Source organism: Manis pentadactyla, chromosome 6 (assembly GCF_030020395.1).
Source record: "Manis pentadactyla isolate mManPen7 chromosome 6, mManPen7.hap1, whole genome shotgun sequence".
NCBI classification, from domain to species: Eukaryota; Metazoa; Chordata; class Mammalia; order Pholidota; family Manidae; genus Manis; species Manis pentadactyla.
The window spans coordinates 134148438-134165930 of record NC_080024.1 but is presented as its reverse complement, the minus strand read 5'-3'; the positions used below and the strand labels follow the sequence as shown (position 1 = coordinate 134165930).

The 17493-nt window shown below is 40.5% G+C and overlaps 1 protein-coding gene and 1 long non-coding RNA gene across 9 annotated transcripts in view; one reads left to right on the top strand and one right to left on the bottom strand.

Moving 5' to 3' along the window:
* Positions 1–2892: 2892 nt before the first annotated feature.
* On the bottom strand, positions 2893–6431 carry LOC130684148 (uncharacterized). 4 transcript variants are annotated; one of them, XR_008998342.1, is made up of 5 exons: positions 6297–6395; positions 5727–5941; positions 4990–5058; positions 4838–4915; positions 2894–3487 (listed from the first exon to the last, which is right to left on the bottom strand). It is a non-coding gene; the product is annotated as an uncharacterized LOC130684148 (long non-coding RNA). The 4 variants fall into 4 exon arrangements; XR_008998341.1 differs by having other exon boundaries at positions 2893–3487; positions 4838–5058; positions 5389–5941; XR_008998340.1 differs by having other exon boundaries at positions 4838–5058; positions 5727–5916; positions 6297–6431.
* SMAD2 (SMAD family member 2) overlaps positions 6312–17493 on the top strand; it is an 89977-nt gene continuing 78795 nt past the window's right edge. For 3 of the 5 annotated variants that reach the window (XM_036918648.2, XM_036918645.2, XM_057504158.1), the window contains exons 1-2: positions 6312–6575; positions 6899–6982. The gene's annotated coding sequence lies outside the window, so the exon portion shown is untranslated. Of the gene's footprint in view, positions 6631–6898; positions 6983–17493 lie in introns of all 5 variants that reach the window. The other 2 variants (XM_036918646.2, XM_036918647.2) reach the window with 2 other exon arrangements.

Sequence of the window (17493 nt, the reverse complement as noted above, 5' to 3'; positions counted from 1 at the left end):
ATTGAAGTTGTATTGTTTCCTTGTTAATTACTGACTTGCAAGCATGTCAGCTCCTTGAGGAAAAGGCAGGCTTTTTATTGTATTCATTTTTTGAAAACAGCTTTATTGAGACATAATTCACATATCATATAATTCACTTATTTAAACTATATAATAGCTTTTAGTATATTCACAGATTTATACAATCATCACCACAATCTAATTTTAGAACATTTTTACTATCCCAGAAACCCTGTACCCACTAGCAGTCACCCCAGAATCATCCCCTTCCACTCCCAGACCCAGTCAACCACTAATCTATCTTCATAGATTTGCTTGTTCTGCATGCTTTATGTAAATGGAATTGTACAGTATGTATGTGACTATATGATTCTTTTTTTGTGAAAGTAGCCTTTTGTGACTGGCTTCTTTCATGTAGCATAGTATTTTCAAGATTTATCCATATATTAGCATGTTTCAGAACTTCATTCCTTTTATGGCCAGATAATACAAAGGAGATATATTAAGGAGGTAGAGCCAATGAGGATGACTCTGAGGTTTTGGCTTGAATAAGGCAATAGATGGTGGTTCCATTTATGCATGCATTCATTCACACAACATTTTATTAGCACTTGTGAGAGGTGCTGGGCACAATGCAGTAAATAAAACAGACCTAGTTCTACCTTTGCTGTAATAACAATTACTCTGTATCAGGTTCTGTTTATACGTGTCTTTTCAGATTTTCTGGGCTCTTGCTCTCAGTTGCTACCATGAGTGACTTAGTTAAGTCTTTTGTGATTTGACTGCTCGAGGCCAACCAGCCACATACCTGCTTTCTTCTTACCACTTTTTCTTGGACTCCAGGGCAGGGCATCTTGCTTTCTGAGTGGCTCTCAAAGAATATGGGTAACACAACTGGGAAGTATGGAAAATTTGCTCCCTGTGGGACAAGTTTTGACCAACAGAAGACAGGAGACAAAGATAAGATTCCTCTTTTTCCTCATATTGTTCCAAGGCATTATTTCTCCATGTTGTCTGTCCAGAGCTGTCCTATATGGTCAAGTGGTTGCACCTGTCAAGAGATGGGCTGTCCCTCTTGAAGGCTTTTCATGAAGCAGTGTTGCCCAGTAATGCATCATTATGCATTACTGCCCATTCTTTCCTGACTTTTCCCTCACTGTCATGGCCCTGGGATAATACCTTTTAAACAAAACTCACATCCTTGCATCTGGCTCTGGTTTCTAGGGAACTGGGCTAAAGCATACCTTGAGAGGAAGATAGAATATGATGAGTTCAGTTTTCATATGCTGAGTTTGAATGAACTTGAGTAAAAATTTTCCATCCATTCAAAAACATTTATTGAGTGCCTCTATGTATGTTTGAGTTAGGAGTAATACAGTGAACAAAACAGACATGCTTGAGTAGGGATACTAAGTTGAACAAAATAGACATGTTTCCTGCTCTGTAGAGTTACATTCAGTGAGGAGAAGTGACAAATGATAAATCAGTACAGAAATAAGTGGACACTATCACTTCAGACAGTGGTAAGAGTTTTGAAGACAAAATTAAGAGTGATGTGGCGGTGTGACTGGTGTGTGTGTGGGGGGTCTAATCTAGACAGGGAGGTCAAGAGAACAGAGAATAGGTTGAAGAGAAAGGCCTTCTCCAGGGGGAGGAGCAGGTCTTTCACAGGAAGTGGCTAGGATAGATTAGGAGACAGACATATTTGCCTAGTGTTGGGGTTTAGGTGTGGATAAGACATTTGCCCTGTGAAATGTTGGTCAGGACGTATGGACAGAAAGTGATGTGAACAGGGAGATTGAAGAGAGTACTAAAGGCATGGGTGAGGGTGCAGATAAGGGACAGGAGAAGAGTTACTGGGCAGTGCCAGAGCAGGAAAGGTAGACACTCTATATATATATAAGGTCTGGCACTTGGTGGCCACTGGACATTGGGGAAGCCTGGGCCTCTGTTTCCATAGCTGCAAAATAACAGCAGTGATCAGGCTCCATGATTGTATGAAGGCAGGAAGGAGCTGATACATAGAACATAAGTTCGATATAGCTATACAATTTACCCCTTTAAATCCACCATTGAAATCTTTAAAACCAAATAGTAATTAGCTCTCCCACTATTAATTACTTTCTGGCCACTCATCAGCTAACACCATTGTCAGACTCCTTCAGCAAAATGTCTTTTTCATAGCTGAGGACTGTTTACAGTAAGGACAATTGGGCTCATTTAGTCACTGAGACACTGATTATGCATTTATTGTCTATTCTAGTCAGTTATATTAAATAAGCTCTTCAGTCTTCATCAGAGTATTATGCTAATATGCTTGTGATTTTTGGAGAGTACTATACCTTCATACACTTATCCTGCCTAGCAGCAGCCTGGGCTCAGTCAATATTGTCACATGCAGACAATTATAATCAAGGCATAAGGCCCTATTTTTGACATATGACTCTCAAGTTATCCCCCCACTTGAGAACTTTAAATCATTTATATATCATTCAGGATTTAGACATTGGCATCTGTTACATTTTTTCTCCCAAATATGTAATTTCAGATAACATTTAAATGACTTTATGGGAATACTTACGGTATTGAAATTGTAAGTTCCCAAGTAATATCTGAACAATCATTAGTTAACAATAATTATACAATGATCAACTGATCCAATGATTTAACTGTATAGACAAGAAATGTAACATTTACTATCGGATTTCTGGAGGATGAGAAATATAACTTGTTTTTGCCAAGTATTTTTCTCTCAACCAGAGCCAACCTCCCTCTCAATCTCTCTAAAAAAACATTACTTACATGTCGTTTTCTTGCGTAATTTGGCCATAGAATGCAGATTTTCTACCATCAACTAATGCTTTTATGATAGGCATTTAATAGATACCTGATAAACACTTGCTGAATTTAATTTTTTCTTGTATATATTTTATTCTGTCTCCCAACATTTCCAATTAGATGTTATATTTTTATTTTTAATAAAAACTAGCATGCAAATAAGGGTGATGTATGAATATAGAGGCAGGTGTCCACATCTTCAACATTAGTTCATTTAAAACATGCAGTTTCATTGTATTGAGATAAATATCCAAGGGGTGCTGGATTTCTTTATTATCATTTTCAATAAAAGAAACTCCACACATTTGTTCTCCACAGCTTTTATTTACGTGATCTCATTTAATGTCTTTTCAGTTGCAATAAACTGGATCTTTAAGATGTAGTAACACTCACTGGGACTTAATTTTACCAAGATGAACAAATACAGAGATTGGACAAGATACTCAATAGTTGTATTGAGGGCAATTATAAACTGGAAGGGTGGTAATGCTGTGTAGAATGCTTGCAGACTTATGACACAAATATAGCATTGTTCTGTTATACAAGTGCTCTATTTCAATTTTGAAGACAAAATTGTTTTTTTTTTATCTTCGGTTGTGCGAAGACAACTGAGAACAAGATGCTGTCCTTGTCCTTCAGGAATTACAATCTAAGTGGGGAGACAAAACATACACACATGAGAAGTTAAAAAACTGCTCAAGACTAAACTAACAGATCAAGACACCAATCAAAGTCAAGTCGTGGTATGTAAATTATTCTGACACTGAAAGAAAATTTCTAGGTGTGGAATATCATTTGGGCTGGGATAACCAGGAAGGGCTTTATAGATTTCAGAGATGGAATATGAGTTTTATCTTTTGAAAAAGCAGGACATGGATATATTTTTTTAAAACTTTGAATTACAGAAGAATTAATGATGAAATTTTAAGTTTTTCACTCATGACTCCAAGATTCTCTTTCTAGAAGCACCCACCATTATTTACCATTTTTCTTATGTGTCTTTCCAGTACATTTGAATATTCTTAAATGGTTTTTGAATTGATTTTAATCTGATTTTGCAGTGTCATATGTCATGAAGGGTTAAACTTGGGTGTCTAGCCACATAAGACTCAACATAATTTATATAATAGGGACCAGTGATAGGTCTTAAGGTACCCTAGTGGATTTCCAAGTTGAGTGTTGCCACAGCAAGCCCTGCTCCCTCTGCCTTCAGTTTCCTTCTGAACCCACTTTGGTTTAGGTTTAATTCTAGCACAGGGGACAGCAGGCATGCTCTTGCTTTTAAGCCCTTTGGGGACTGGACTGGTAGCCAGATTGTTCCTTGTCAATCATACAGAACCTGGAAGGCTTCCTCAGTGGAAGAATTAGAGATCCAAAGTCTAACACTTTGGAAAGATGGTCTAACTCAGACCTCAAGTATATCCACTGAATTAGGGTACCCCTCTAAGTATCTCACTCCCATATTGGGAACAGATTATTCTAGAATTCTAGTTGGCCCTAATTTTGTTTCTATGCCTACTCACCCACATGGACACTCTGGTCACATAGGAGAAAACATTTGTGTGGCTCAAGGTAGCTTTTTATACGCCATTTCACATTAAAACTGTTGGCTTGTGTTACCAGGAAGGACCAAAACACCAAAACAGCCTTCCTACTTCTAAATCTAACAGCCTTTACCCTACACTATCTTTCCCAGCTGCTCTAAGAAATGGAAACAGAAGTCTTAAGAGATGGAAATGCTGCACCAATTGGCTTTCTGGGTCTCCTTCACAAGATATTTTTTAAAAAGAGGCGAGTAGAGCTGCCTCTAAACTGACAATGGAAGAAACCATCCTGTTTGGTAGGTTCATCTTAGCACAAATGCAAGCAGAAGAAATGGTAACAATTATCAATACTCTTTTAACTTCAAAGCCCTGTGCTATCTATTCACTTTCATATTTACTATTTTATTAAATCATCACACAGGTATATTTAGTTATTGTAGGTAAGTTCCACTTACAAAGATCAGATGGAACAGAGCTGCATTCACAACTACAGTTTGTCAACGCCATCATTCATGTTCTTGATCATAACCTTTCTATGAGAAAAGTACTTCAGTGTTTGAGCAGAGAGATGGTGAAAATGAAGATTTTGAAAGGAAATCTGAAAAACCTGTTAAGACTCAGCCAATTATTTTCTCAGGTCCATCTGAAGGCACCCTCCTCAGGGAAGCCTTAATTTCTGCAAAGAAAGAGTGTAAGTCAAGAACACTTACTTTTTGAAATGGTACTTCAGCTTACTCGTTTGCTGCCTCTTTCCCATTAGTTATCTTGAGTCAACAATTAAATCTACACAGTAGAATGAATGTTTGACAGGGAGTGAAGAAAAATATGTTCTAGTCTTGTCTCTGCCACCAACTACCTGTGTGTCACCTATGTTTCTTTTTAACTTTAGTTCTCTGGTATTCCCTGCCTAACTTAGTAAACGCTTAATAAATACTTGATGTGATTAGTTGGGTCCAATATGTCAACAGAGGCCTGGGTGTCCATAAAGTAAAAGTGACCAGGTTACCCAAGTGCAGTTACGTCCCCATCAGCTTTGGGCAGCCAGCAGCTTAGGGCTGTGTGGTGCAGATGTGCAAAGTTGGGACTTAATTTATCACCTGAACAGCGGAGAAATGAAGGGAAGAGAAGACAACGCAGCAATTAAGGGGCATCGTACTAGGCGCTTATCTTTTATTCTTTACAAGGATCATGCAGAGCATGAATTATTAACACTATTCTTAACTGGTTAAACAAAAATACCTGGCATCCTGTACCCTGGCCCTAATGCCCATAAAAGATCTTCGCCCAGGGTTTATTTACATCTTGGACCCCGCCCCCGTTTACCACCACGAGGGCCCCGCCCACCTATTCGCATATGGGCGCGCCCACTGTGGGTCGGGTACTCGGGCTTCTAGGAAATCCTCTTCTACTCCAGGTTCGTCCTGTCCTCTGGGCAGCCTCCGGGCCAACCTAAGGGATGAGCACTTATCCTCTCCCGGCGTGACTACGGAAGGTGGCCCTGGCGGCGGCCCCCAACAGGCCCCACCCAAAGGCGCTGGCGAGAGACCGAGGAGGAGACCCTAGGCCAGACAATAAGCGACGGGTGGCTGCCAGCATGGCAGATTACAAGCCTTTCCCTCCCCTCCCCTCTCTTCCCAGTGCCTCTGGGGTGAGCGCGCCGGAGACCAAGTCAACCGAAACCACGGACGACCCACCCCTCCTCTTCTGCCGCCCAGCCGCGCCTCTCCTCACGCTCTACGGGAGAGGCGGGACCAATCAGCGAGCGACGTCTCCCTTCCGATTCGAGGCCCCCGACGCGCGGCTCACACCCCGAGCACCGCGCGCACTGATTGGTCGTGTGCGCCGCCGGTCCGGCTGAGGGGCGGGCCGAAGGGAAAGGAGGTGGGGAGGTAGTGGCCCGCGAGTCTCCGATACCGTCTCACGCCGCGGCCCTTCCCGGGTGCTCGGCCTCCTTCCTTCCCTCCTCCGCTCTCCCCGTCTTCCGTGCGCGCCGAGGGCTGCGCTCGGCCGGCGTGCCTCGCGCCCTAACGGGCGGCCGGGGGCGCCAATCAGCGGGCGGCAGGGTGCCAGCCCCGGGGCTGCACCGGCGAATCGGCAGGGCTCGCGGCCCGGGGTGGGAGGCGGGTTTAGCGCGCGGCCGCGGCGGCGGCGGACCAGCTCCCAGCCAGCGAGCACCGAGCGAGCCGCCTGGAGGTGGGTGCGCCGCGCCGCTGCGGCCGGCGGCGGAGGGCGCAGGGCGGAAGCGGAGGTGGGCCGCGGGCGCGGCGGGGGAGGGCTCGGCCGTCTGGGCGGCCCGGGAGGAGGGGGATGCGGGCGCGCGCCTGAGCGGAGGAGGGGCGGTGGCGGGACGCGCGTCCCCACCCCCTCCTTCCCGCGGGCGGCGGCCGGGCCCGCGCCCCCTTTCCGCGCCGGGGCTGCCTGCCGGGCACTGGCTGGGGGGCGGGGCGGGCGGCCGGGCGGCCGCCAGAGTGTTTTCAGTTCCGCCTCCAATCGCCCATTCCCCTCTCCCCTCCCAGCCCCTCATCCCATTCGGAAGAGGAAGGAACAAAAGGTCCCGGACCCCCGGCTTTGACGGGGCGGGACCCGGAGCCTCGGTCCAGGTAAACCGCGGCGCCCGGCGGACCCTTGGGGCTGGGGGTGTGCTGGTGTCGGGCTCGGGTCGGTGTAGCTCCCCGCGTCACATGGCCACGGGGCTGGGGGCTGGGGTGTGGTGCGGTCGGGGCCGCGGTGCGCCCGGTCCTCGGGGTGCGGGAGCGCGGGGCCGGGCAGGCCGAGGGAAGGGTCGGTGCCCGGAGCTGCCCGCTGGGCCGGGGCGGGGTGGCTGCGGCCGTTCCCCTCCGCCGCGGACGCGCTTGATAGTTTGTGGTTCAGATTTTCAAAGCCGGAGGGGCAGAGTTGTTTCGGGAGTTGCTGGGAAGCGGTGTTAGGAGCGTGCGATACTTCGCTTCCACTTTTTCTGTTTTTTGGTCCTGTAACCTTTGTTAACCATTATAGTCTTGGGGTTCTGAACTGCTTGTGTGTACTCTCCCGCAAACACGGTTAATACTCTCTACTTGTGAAAGTTACTCTGAGTTGGAGCCTATTAGTTTTTAACATTAGTCTTTAGAAAGCAAGCTAATTGATTTCACGTATTTCAAACTTGGTTTTCAAATTGCAACTTTGTTTTGTTCTCTCCTGGAGGACTGTTGCGTTGGGGACTTTTGTCTTTTACTTACTTAACCCAGATGCGGTTATGATTTTCTTTCCTAAACCAAAGAAAAACAATACCTAGGTTGGTTTTATCGTTCCTTTTTACCCTTTAAAAGCTGAGTATTACCGGCTTGTTGTCAACTAAACCTTTATTTAGAAAACCATCTCCAGGTAAAACGAATTTGGCAGTAGCGTTTCCCATAAAAGTTATTCTTGTTGGTTACAGTTTGGAGTATCCTAAGTTTTGGTGTTTTAAACTTTTTAAAATACACATTTTTGCCTAAGTGGTTAGGCACACTTACTTGGAGTAATTCCATCTTTTCAAAAATGGTCCTTGAAATTTGAATTTCCAGAGTTGTGAATGATTATATAATCTTGGTTTTCATTTTCTTTTCTCATTTCATATGAGTTGAACCTGTACTGATTGTAAGGATGGTTTCCTTGAGCCTGATAAGATAATACATTTGCTACTACCCTGAAAATTCATTTGCCATTTTCTAGTTTGACCCCCTTTAAAAGAGAGTTTTCCTACGTAGAAGTGTAAGTCATATAGTTAAATGAAGTTTGAGGGATTTTAATGTGAATAAAGTGAAGCAAACATAACACAAGGGAGAAATAATGTAAAATGGGTTTCATAAGTGATCGTAGTTTGAGGACTTTTTTCATTTGCCTTAAAAAAATAGAGAATATTGAATTTTCTCCACCAAAAGTCATTTAACAAACATCTTAAACTTGTAAAGTAACACTCATTTTATTTTAAAAATTCCTTAGTTTTTTCCGTAAAATAATAATTCAGTTTCCATTCAATAAATAAGAATATTTCAAGTCCGTGGGCATTTCTAAGGTGAGTGCCAACCTAAACACACTCTTAATGTTAAAATTGAGTTTAAAGTAGTTCATTGGCCAGTTTTAATGTAGTGTGATTGGAAGCATCCATTTCTGGGCTCGTTTTAGTAAGAAATTGCTTTAAAGCTTGTTTTATACTTTGTAAGGTATACCTTCTGAACTGATGTCACATTGTGAGTGTTCACAACAAAAGTTCGGTTTTTCAAGGTTGTAACTTAACTGTACCTTATCATACCTAAGTGGTCAAATCTCCATACAATCTGTAAGGTTCATGAAATAATAGTCTTGTAAGAAACTGTGCAGAGTAATTTCCTGTTGTTTGCGGCTGGTCAGATCTGGTATGTGTTTTAACTCAAGTTAGAATTTAGGGATGGTTTTCTGTATTACAGCAGAAATTCTGTATAATAGGAACAAAGGTTGCTTCTACTTGATGGTAAAAGGTGCGTTTATCATATTCGTATTGTAAATATTAGAACCATGTTGCTATCATCTTGTTATTACACATTGGGAGAAAATATGTGAATGGAAAACAGTTTAGCTGCATAACCTGCTTATCAAAGACCTATTGATTTTTTACATTTTGCAAATATTTTCAGTTTTATAAAGCTCTCCTTATTCTTTTGTGGTTTTGATTCTGTTTTGTACTTTAGGTCTCCAAAGGCCTCGTTTTGTAGCAGCTTTTTAATACAGGTGTTTTTGTAGTGCATATAAAAGCTGTATTTAGTGCATTCTGGCAGATGGAGGTTTATTCATATTCTTGGGACAAGAGTCATTTTTAGAGGATGGAGAGGGGCATATATCTTTTAGATTTTTTTGTCCTTTGGTGGGAATAGAAGAGCCAATTTTAAGCTCTTAGTTTCTATAGCAGGAAAGATGTTTTCCACTAAGTATTTGAAATTGAGAATGTGAAATATAAAGATTTCAAAGCCAATTCAGGAGAGGTTATGCATCTATTCAACAAAAAACTTGTATTTATTGAACAAATAGTGTTTTATTCATTTATTGAACAAATAAAATAGCATTTGCTGTCAGGCCCTGGACTAGGCATTAAAGTATCTAACAGGGAGCCAGTATGCCTCTCTTCCTTAATGGAATTACAGAAGTAGAAACTCCTCAAGAATCTCCTGCCCTGTCCTCAAGGGCTTAGAGTCAGAAAAAAGAAAAATGTTATTGTACAAATTGAGGGAGCTTGTAATACATTACTGAGCCAGTTCCTAAAATGTGCTTATATTGCTTTCTGAAACGTAGGAAACAGCCCTAGGGAGGATGTCAGGTGTCAACTTTAAGTGTCTCTGGGAACATTCAGTGTATTTTGGTGGGGAATGGTACAGACTGAAGATGTGACCAAGCTTTCAGAAACGTATTTGTTGCTGAACAGATCAACACTATGAGAGGTGATCTTAATTTGGTCTTGTATTGATTATCCATTTTCTTTTAGTTCTAAAAACCGGCCGGGGAAAGAAAGAAAACCTGAATCAGGTTCCAATGAAAGAATCAGAATTAAAGTGTAAAAACAATTAGCTAAACTGAGAATAGGGATTGGGCCACAGTCTTATGTTGGAAAGGCCCTGTGTTTTGGAGTTAGAGACCTTGGCTGATAGTTGGTTTCTCCTTTACTATATTGGTCAAATTACTTACCTCCCAAGCTTTGGTTTTCTGCCTGGAAAGGGAGGCAATAACACCTACCTTTTAAGATTATTATAGGATTAAATGGTTGTGATTAAAGTACCTAGAACATTGCCTAACATAATAAGGGTCCTCCCAGCTGATCTCTTCTCTTGATCTCTGGTGTGGCTTTCAACTTTCTTTCTAATCCAGATGATTTACCTGCATTCTTATCCTTGCAAACCTGATGGTAAAAAAGGCCTAGGGTAGCCAAATTAGAGCTTTATAGGAGAGCCATTGAGAACTTTAATCAGAACTTATTGGCATTTATTACAAATGTTTCTGACAAGCAAAGTTATCTGGCTTCTGAACACATAGTAGATTAGAAACAAATAGACTGTGGGTAATGCGGGAGGTTAGGGGGACTGTAGTGGGGGGTGGGGTAGGAGGATGGGGAACTGTTAGCCTACTGTTTATTGTAAGAAAAAACAGATAACAGCCTGGTGAGGATGATAGAGATAATCTACAAGACACAGAAACAAATATTCAGAGCCTAAGTAGTGTGTCTGGGGCCATTCAGTGCAGGACCAGACCTGAAAGCATAGTAATGAATGTTCATCAATTAGCTTAAATCGTGTTTGGGAATTTAAGTGTGGTAATCTACATAATATACTTTAGATTGTCATTCAGGATGATTTAAAAATGTTTTTAAAGGGGTAGAACATTGTGCTATATCAAATAACTTTTTCCATGGAGGATCCACAGTACATACTATGACCAAGATGTTTCTCATTTGTTTTGCCAGAATCCAGACTGAAAAATCTTTTTCATGCTAGGCCAGTAGTACAGAAAGGTGATCTAAATGGTGTAGTACCTACTCCATGCCACACCTTTCCTTTAGAGTAAGTCATTGTTTTGTCAGCTTACAGGGGTGTCATGACTCAGGCTTTAAGATAAGAAGAGTGCTAGAGATTTCCAGGACCCAACAAGTGTGGATGGTTGGTTAGTCTGTTGAGGTCTTCTTGCCTCTAATATGTGAATTCTATTCAATATAAGCCTTTATAATCTTTTTTGGGTCCTTCTTCCTACCTCAGAGTTAACTTCCTAAACCATCTCCTCCATCATATATTAATTTATGACCTTATAATACACAGGCTTACTAGTTTTTTAAAAAACAGGATATTTTTTTAACCAGAAGTACAAAAGTAGTGCAGCCTTTTTCATTTAAAATGTACAGTTTGATGCTTACTTCTTGTCTGTGATCAATTTTGATCTTTTCTCCAGATCCATGTAATTGCAGTGTATTCAGTTAGGACACAGTTCAATGCTGACTCTGGATCTACATCTCAGATGAGCTTTTAGCTTCAATTTTCGCTTCAAGTAGTTTCATGTAGGGAGTATGTAATTTTGCCAAGTCACATGGATTTAGGTACTGCCTCTGGTTTGGCCAGAGAGTCAGAAATATTAGGGTAATTCTGTGACTAACATACTTACCTTACATTCTAGAATGAATGGGTTCCTCTTACATGTAACTGAGCCACATTGATAGGACAGGTGCCTGATCATTTAGATCTGTTTTGAGGTTTGTACCCTTAAGAAAACAAACTGTAAAGTGATTTATTCTCATTAAAATTTGTGAGTTTACTGTGAAATTGTCACTAACTCATCCAGGTAGTTCTGTAATATTTCAAAATCTGGAATTTGGCCTTGAGACTAGAGCATTGGGGAGAGTAGACTTTAATTGTGAACTATTCAGTACTCATGCCAGTTTGCATCTGAAAACCTCATTTCCTTGAATAATCTACAGTATCCTACCCCTGCCTCTCTTCCCTTTTTGGGGGAAGGGCATAGTTTCAGGTTTAATGTATTCTGTAAATAAGAAGAATAATCGTGTAGGGCCAGTCTCTGGAAGTTCATTTAGACTTTCAGTTACAAAAAAAAAATCTGAGGAAGTATAGCAAATCTCTGATCTTGTAATTTGCCTGTATTTAATGTAAAGTACATTTTCATATGCTGCTTCAGCTTCTTCCAAATATTCTTTAAAGAGATAATGGTTAAGGTGTTGTAAATATTAAGGAAATGTCTGTCTTAATCACACCTGTCATTACAAAATGTGGGGTGGTGAATCTGACTTGCAAAGTTCACAGAGTAAAGTCCTGATAAATACTACAATGGAAGCTAGGCCCATGAGCTTTCTCCCTTGATTTGAATGAACTGTGGAAACTTTTTCGTTGACTGAAGATGCTCTATCTGTGGCAGTGAATGCAAATTGTCCATGTTTAGACCAACCTTTTACTTCACAGACAGCTGGTGAGGCTGTAGCTCATGTAAGCTGGCCAATTAAGCTTTTCTTTATAAAATGTTTTAAGTATCAGGAGAGTCTAGCTTTGGCTTGAAGTTGTGCATTGGCCATTTCTGCTAGAAACCAGTAGTCTTGTATCTTAGAGCATCCACACCCCTATGCACACAACAGCAACCAGAAGGCTTTTAAAAAAATAAAACAATAACATTATGCAGAATCTTCAAATGTAAGGGTAACAGGCAGTTGCTGAAGCCCTGCCTGCTTAGTTTTCCTCTGACTCTTAACCTCGAGAAGCCTTTGAAGCTCCACAGAGGAGTAATAGATTGTAGAGAAAAATCTTTGCTGTTAACTGACACTGTCCAATAAGTGGGGTAGACGCTAGTCACGTATGGCTATTTAGCATTTGAAATATGGCTAGTGTGACTGAGGAAATGAATGTCAAGTTTAATTTTAATTAATCTTAATCCAATAGAAAGTTCTATTAGACAACACCACTCTAGACTTTGCTTTGATTGCCCTTTTACACTGGAAGACAGTACCCACTTGACATGAGTGTAAGTTGCTGCTTCAGCAGAGGGCAAAGACAACTGGGAATTTGAAGGGCCATTAAAGCACTGAATATTTGTGCTGATTCGAGTCTGGGCCTGTGAAGTCTAATAGTTGGATTCTTTTTAATAATCTGGGAATGATAAGCCAGTATGTAATTTTATGTTTACAAGGTGATTATAGATCTGAAGGTTCCACACAGCTCATTAAATGTGAAAAAAATATAACTCTAGTGAAGAACAGGGAGTCTCTTTACATAGGAGTCCCTATATAATGCAGACATTCACTGAACTAATGACCTACTTTCAAGGTTAAATTCAAGCTCTAACATTAGAATTCAACAGTCCATAAAATTGCACACATGAATGTTTTCTGTTTGCTTTTGTTCAAAAGGCATGTTACCCATCGTTCTCCATTGGAAAACTTAGGTTTCCAGTTGGCAGTGTCTTCCTTACTAGTTTACAACTTTGGGGAAAAAAACATAGTTAACTGACACTGTTACAGTGAGACTTGAGAAATTTGGTGGTTTTTTTTTTTATTAGTTTTAATGTATTTAATTAATTTATTTTTTAGTGCTTTCTGTTGTCCTGATTTCTTTGACTTAAACAGTTGTAAAAATCCAGGTCATTAGTAATCTGCTATTTTCCCTTGTGTGATATTCCTTGTGTAATGCATGTTTGAACATGGATTGCCATCTAACAGTGATTTTATGGTATTTGCAGCAAGAACTTAAATGTTCTTTATGAGGCAGCACCATCACTTTTCAAGTATTGTATGTTGAAATGTATCTAATTTGATATTTCAGAGTGTGTCAGGTAAATTATCTAACTTGGTTTTCTTTTGAAATAAAAATTCATGTGGGTATTTGGGGAATATTTTGTATTTGCAGTTTGAAGAGATTTGAAATCTCCATTTGCTTTCTATATTTAATCACTTCCTTTGTTCTAGACTTGAACTTTGTGAAGTGTTTTTTGCCACTCTTTTTCATATTCCTCCTCCCACTGCTTTCAGAAGTCCTCAGTGAATTTTAACTGCTGACTTTAGCAGTCTATTCTCAACTATCATACTTTCTTCAGTGTTTGATGTTCTTGTCTATACTCTCTTTATCTAGATTTCTTAAAATCACACAGACATGCGAAAACAGACACAGATTAGGCCCATTCCTCCTGCTAGAAATATAAGACTTTTTCTCTTATGTATAGAGTTGATCTTGGAGGGTGGGGGAAGGGAGAAAAAAGTCCTCAGGTATCAGAAACCTGAAAAAATCAGTGTTAAGGAAAAGCTGTCTTTGGGGAATTTGCTAGATAAAGAGTCCAGTAGCTGGGGATGGAGTTGTAATGCCATTTGAGGAAAGGAGAGAGATAACTCTGGGAACTGTATGCTAAAAAAGATATATATATAAACTGCCCTGATATCATTGAAATATCTGTGGCCTGTGGGAAAAACAAGTCTCAAACCTCTCTATGGAGGAACAAGAAAAACATTAGTCTGTAGATGGACTTAACAATCACATGAAGGCCAAGCAGGGTAAATAAAAAGCAGATATCAGCTAGATGTAGAGGATATTTTTTTTTTTACAGGTAATGTATTTCTGTAATTTGAAATTCAGCAGGACATATGGTGAAAAGTCTCTTTGCCAGCCTGGCCTGTGTTATCCAGTTGTCTTCCCAAAGGCAAGTAGCATTACTAGGTTTTTGTATATTGTTCCAGAGATTTTTTGCATATGTGAGCAACTTTGCATATATTACCCTTTAATACAAATGGTCATATATTTTACTTAGTGCATCTTGTAGATAATTCCATGTCAATACATAATGAGTACTTTTTTAACTTTTTCTTTTGGTTGCATGTATTTGTATTTGTCCTCTATTGATAGGCATTTAGGGTATTTCCCATCCATGGTACTAAAAACAGTGCTGGAACAAATAACTTTGTTTATACATCATTATACACAGTGAGAGAGATTTGTAGAAGTAGGTCAAAGGATATCTACATTTGTATATTTTAGGGAATGTACTTTATTCATTTTTTTGGAGAGGTAATATACATGTGCAAAATTCAAGAGTAAATGAAAAGTTAAGTGTGTCTCATATGGCCTACCTCCTACTACCCAGTTCAACTTTCCAGAAATGTAGCCACTGTTCTTACCTTTTTATGTATTCCTGTGGAGCTGCACTGGCCAGTATGTAACCACTAGCCACTTGTGGCTCTTAAACACTTGAAATGTAGGGAGTCTGAATTGAGATGGGCTGCAAGTGTTAAAATACACACTAGATTTATAATAGTACAAAAATAGAATATAAGCCATCTGAATTTTTAATACTGATTATACATTGATAAAATATTTTGGGTATAGTGGGGCAAATTAATAATAATAATTAATAAAATGACTTTTCACCTACTTTACTTTTTAAATGTGGCTAATAGAAAATTTACAAGTACATGTGTGGTTTGCATCCTATTTCTGTTAGACAGCACTGGCTTAAAGAAATTCACACATACAGAAGCATGTGCAAATAGAATTCCTCTTATCAGGCAGGCTTTTTTTCCCCCTTTTGCATTGTAATCTGTGGATTGGAAATCTCTTGCTGACAAGTTGGTTAAAAGAGTTTCCAGGCTGTTCTTTATTGTCTCACTCTCAACCATTTACCACAGTCATTGTGGGTCTCATCAGTGAAAATCATGCTTCCATTGACTTTGGTGTTTGTTCACTTTGGAGAAGCCTGGCATTATTCTTGCTGTGTGTTTTGGGACCTTCTCCAGTTTTCACTGGTCGCCTCTACACTTAGTACACAGCAGTCATCCTAAGGGGTTCCTTCACCTTTCTCCTTTCTTACATCTCCATTATTTTGCTCTTCTTCCATTTGAGGAAAGCTGTCCTTCACGATCTCCTGTTACATCTCCATTATTTTGCTCTTCGTCCATTTGAGGAAACCTAAACCTTTCCTTGAGAGAGAGTGTGTGGGGTAAATATTTGAAGATGTTACTTGTCTGAAAATACCTTTGTTCTACCCTGGTTAGGTAATAGAATTCTAGGTTCGAAGTAATTTTTTTCAGAATTATGAAGGCATGCTTTGTTGACTTCACCTACAATGTTACCATTGCGAGTTTTTCTGTATGACCTGTACTTTCCCCTTGGAGACTCTTCTGTTGCAGTTGAAGTTTTACAGCTACTAACTTTGATGTGGGTGTGTTTTCTTCCATTGTCCTGGGGTGGTCCAGGCCCCTTGATGGGCCCTTTCAATCTGAAAACTCCAATCTTTTGGTTCAGGGAATGTGTCTTGATTTCTCTGATGGATAAGCCTACACCCACCAGCCCGTTAGCTTTGACTTCTTTCTGGATGTCTTACTTGGACACTGGACTTCTCAGCTGGTCTACTCAGCTTTCTTCACTTTACTGTTTTCCATCTTTTTGTTTTACATTCTGGGAGATTTCTTCTACTTTATCTTCCAGCCCTTCTATTGATTATCCCTTTCTCTCTCCCCAGTTTGTGCTATCGAGAGCTATCAAGCTATCCTACAGCTCTTTGATTCTTTGAATGTTCCCTTCGTAAGGCATGTTGCTCTTTCTCCAGTGTTGCTGTATCTTCTCTTATTTCTCCAACTATAGTGATGATTTTTGCAGTGTTTTCTTTCTCTGTTGGATTTTTCTGTTTTTGTCAGTTTTCCTCAGATAATCAAGGTAATCCTTGATTACAGAGATAGGGGTCTAAAAAGCTGATTGGAAATTAAGCATGTGGTTGAGACTTGTCTCCTTTCAGTTTCACTGTAGAGCGATCTGAGTGGGTTGTTTGTTGGTAAACTTTCAATATTAGTGTCTGTCCATCTTTCCTCCTGGGTTGGTCAGCTACTCCAAAGAGGAGTCTTGATCTGACTAAATGGGAAAAGGCCTGGCTGCTAGTATTTTGGGAGCCAGAACTCAATGGAGGAGGGGATCAGGGAGTTTACATTTAGCATGCAGTGAGCTCAAGTTCATTTACTCTCCCTCTTTTCCTAAAGGTACCCAGGTCGTCTAGTCCAGGGAGACTGTCTTACTCTTTGCTGAAAATGAACATTGTGTATCCGGAGAGGGAGAGGAGCATCTACCCAATGGCATAGAGGCCAGGAGTGAATCTAAGGGTCTAATTGCTTTTAAAGTATCTCTCACCCAATCCTGCCTATTTTATCTCATTCCCCTCCTGTCCCTCAGTTCCTCTAAGACTGTGCTGTCTGTTACTTAGCCTTCTGAGGATTCTGTTTTGTAAATCAGGATGTTTCCCCAGAGCTAGCCTAGAGTTTTTAGTCTCTGATTTATTCACAGTTACTACTTATTCATCCATTTAACAGTTAGAAAAATTTTGCTTGTTTTCTCTTTCCTCTTCTCCGTATCTTCATGACGTCGTCTCTTCTTGTCTTTTTTTAACTCCTCTATTATGGTTTTTAAAAGGTTGCTGTCTTCACCTGCAACTCACTGATTACAGTTTTCCATTAAAATTTTTTTTAAGGGTAGCTCTCTGAAAGAATTGGAATAGAATGTATAACTCCAAATCAGTGGGGACAGGGAGTGGGGTGGAAATGAGGAAAATTCAAGCATTCCCACAGAATGAAGGAAAGGAGAAAAAAAGCGAAGGAAATGCATAGCAA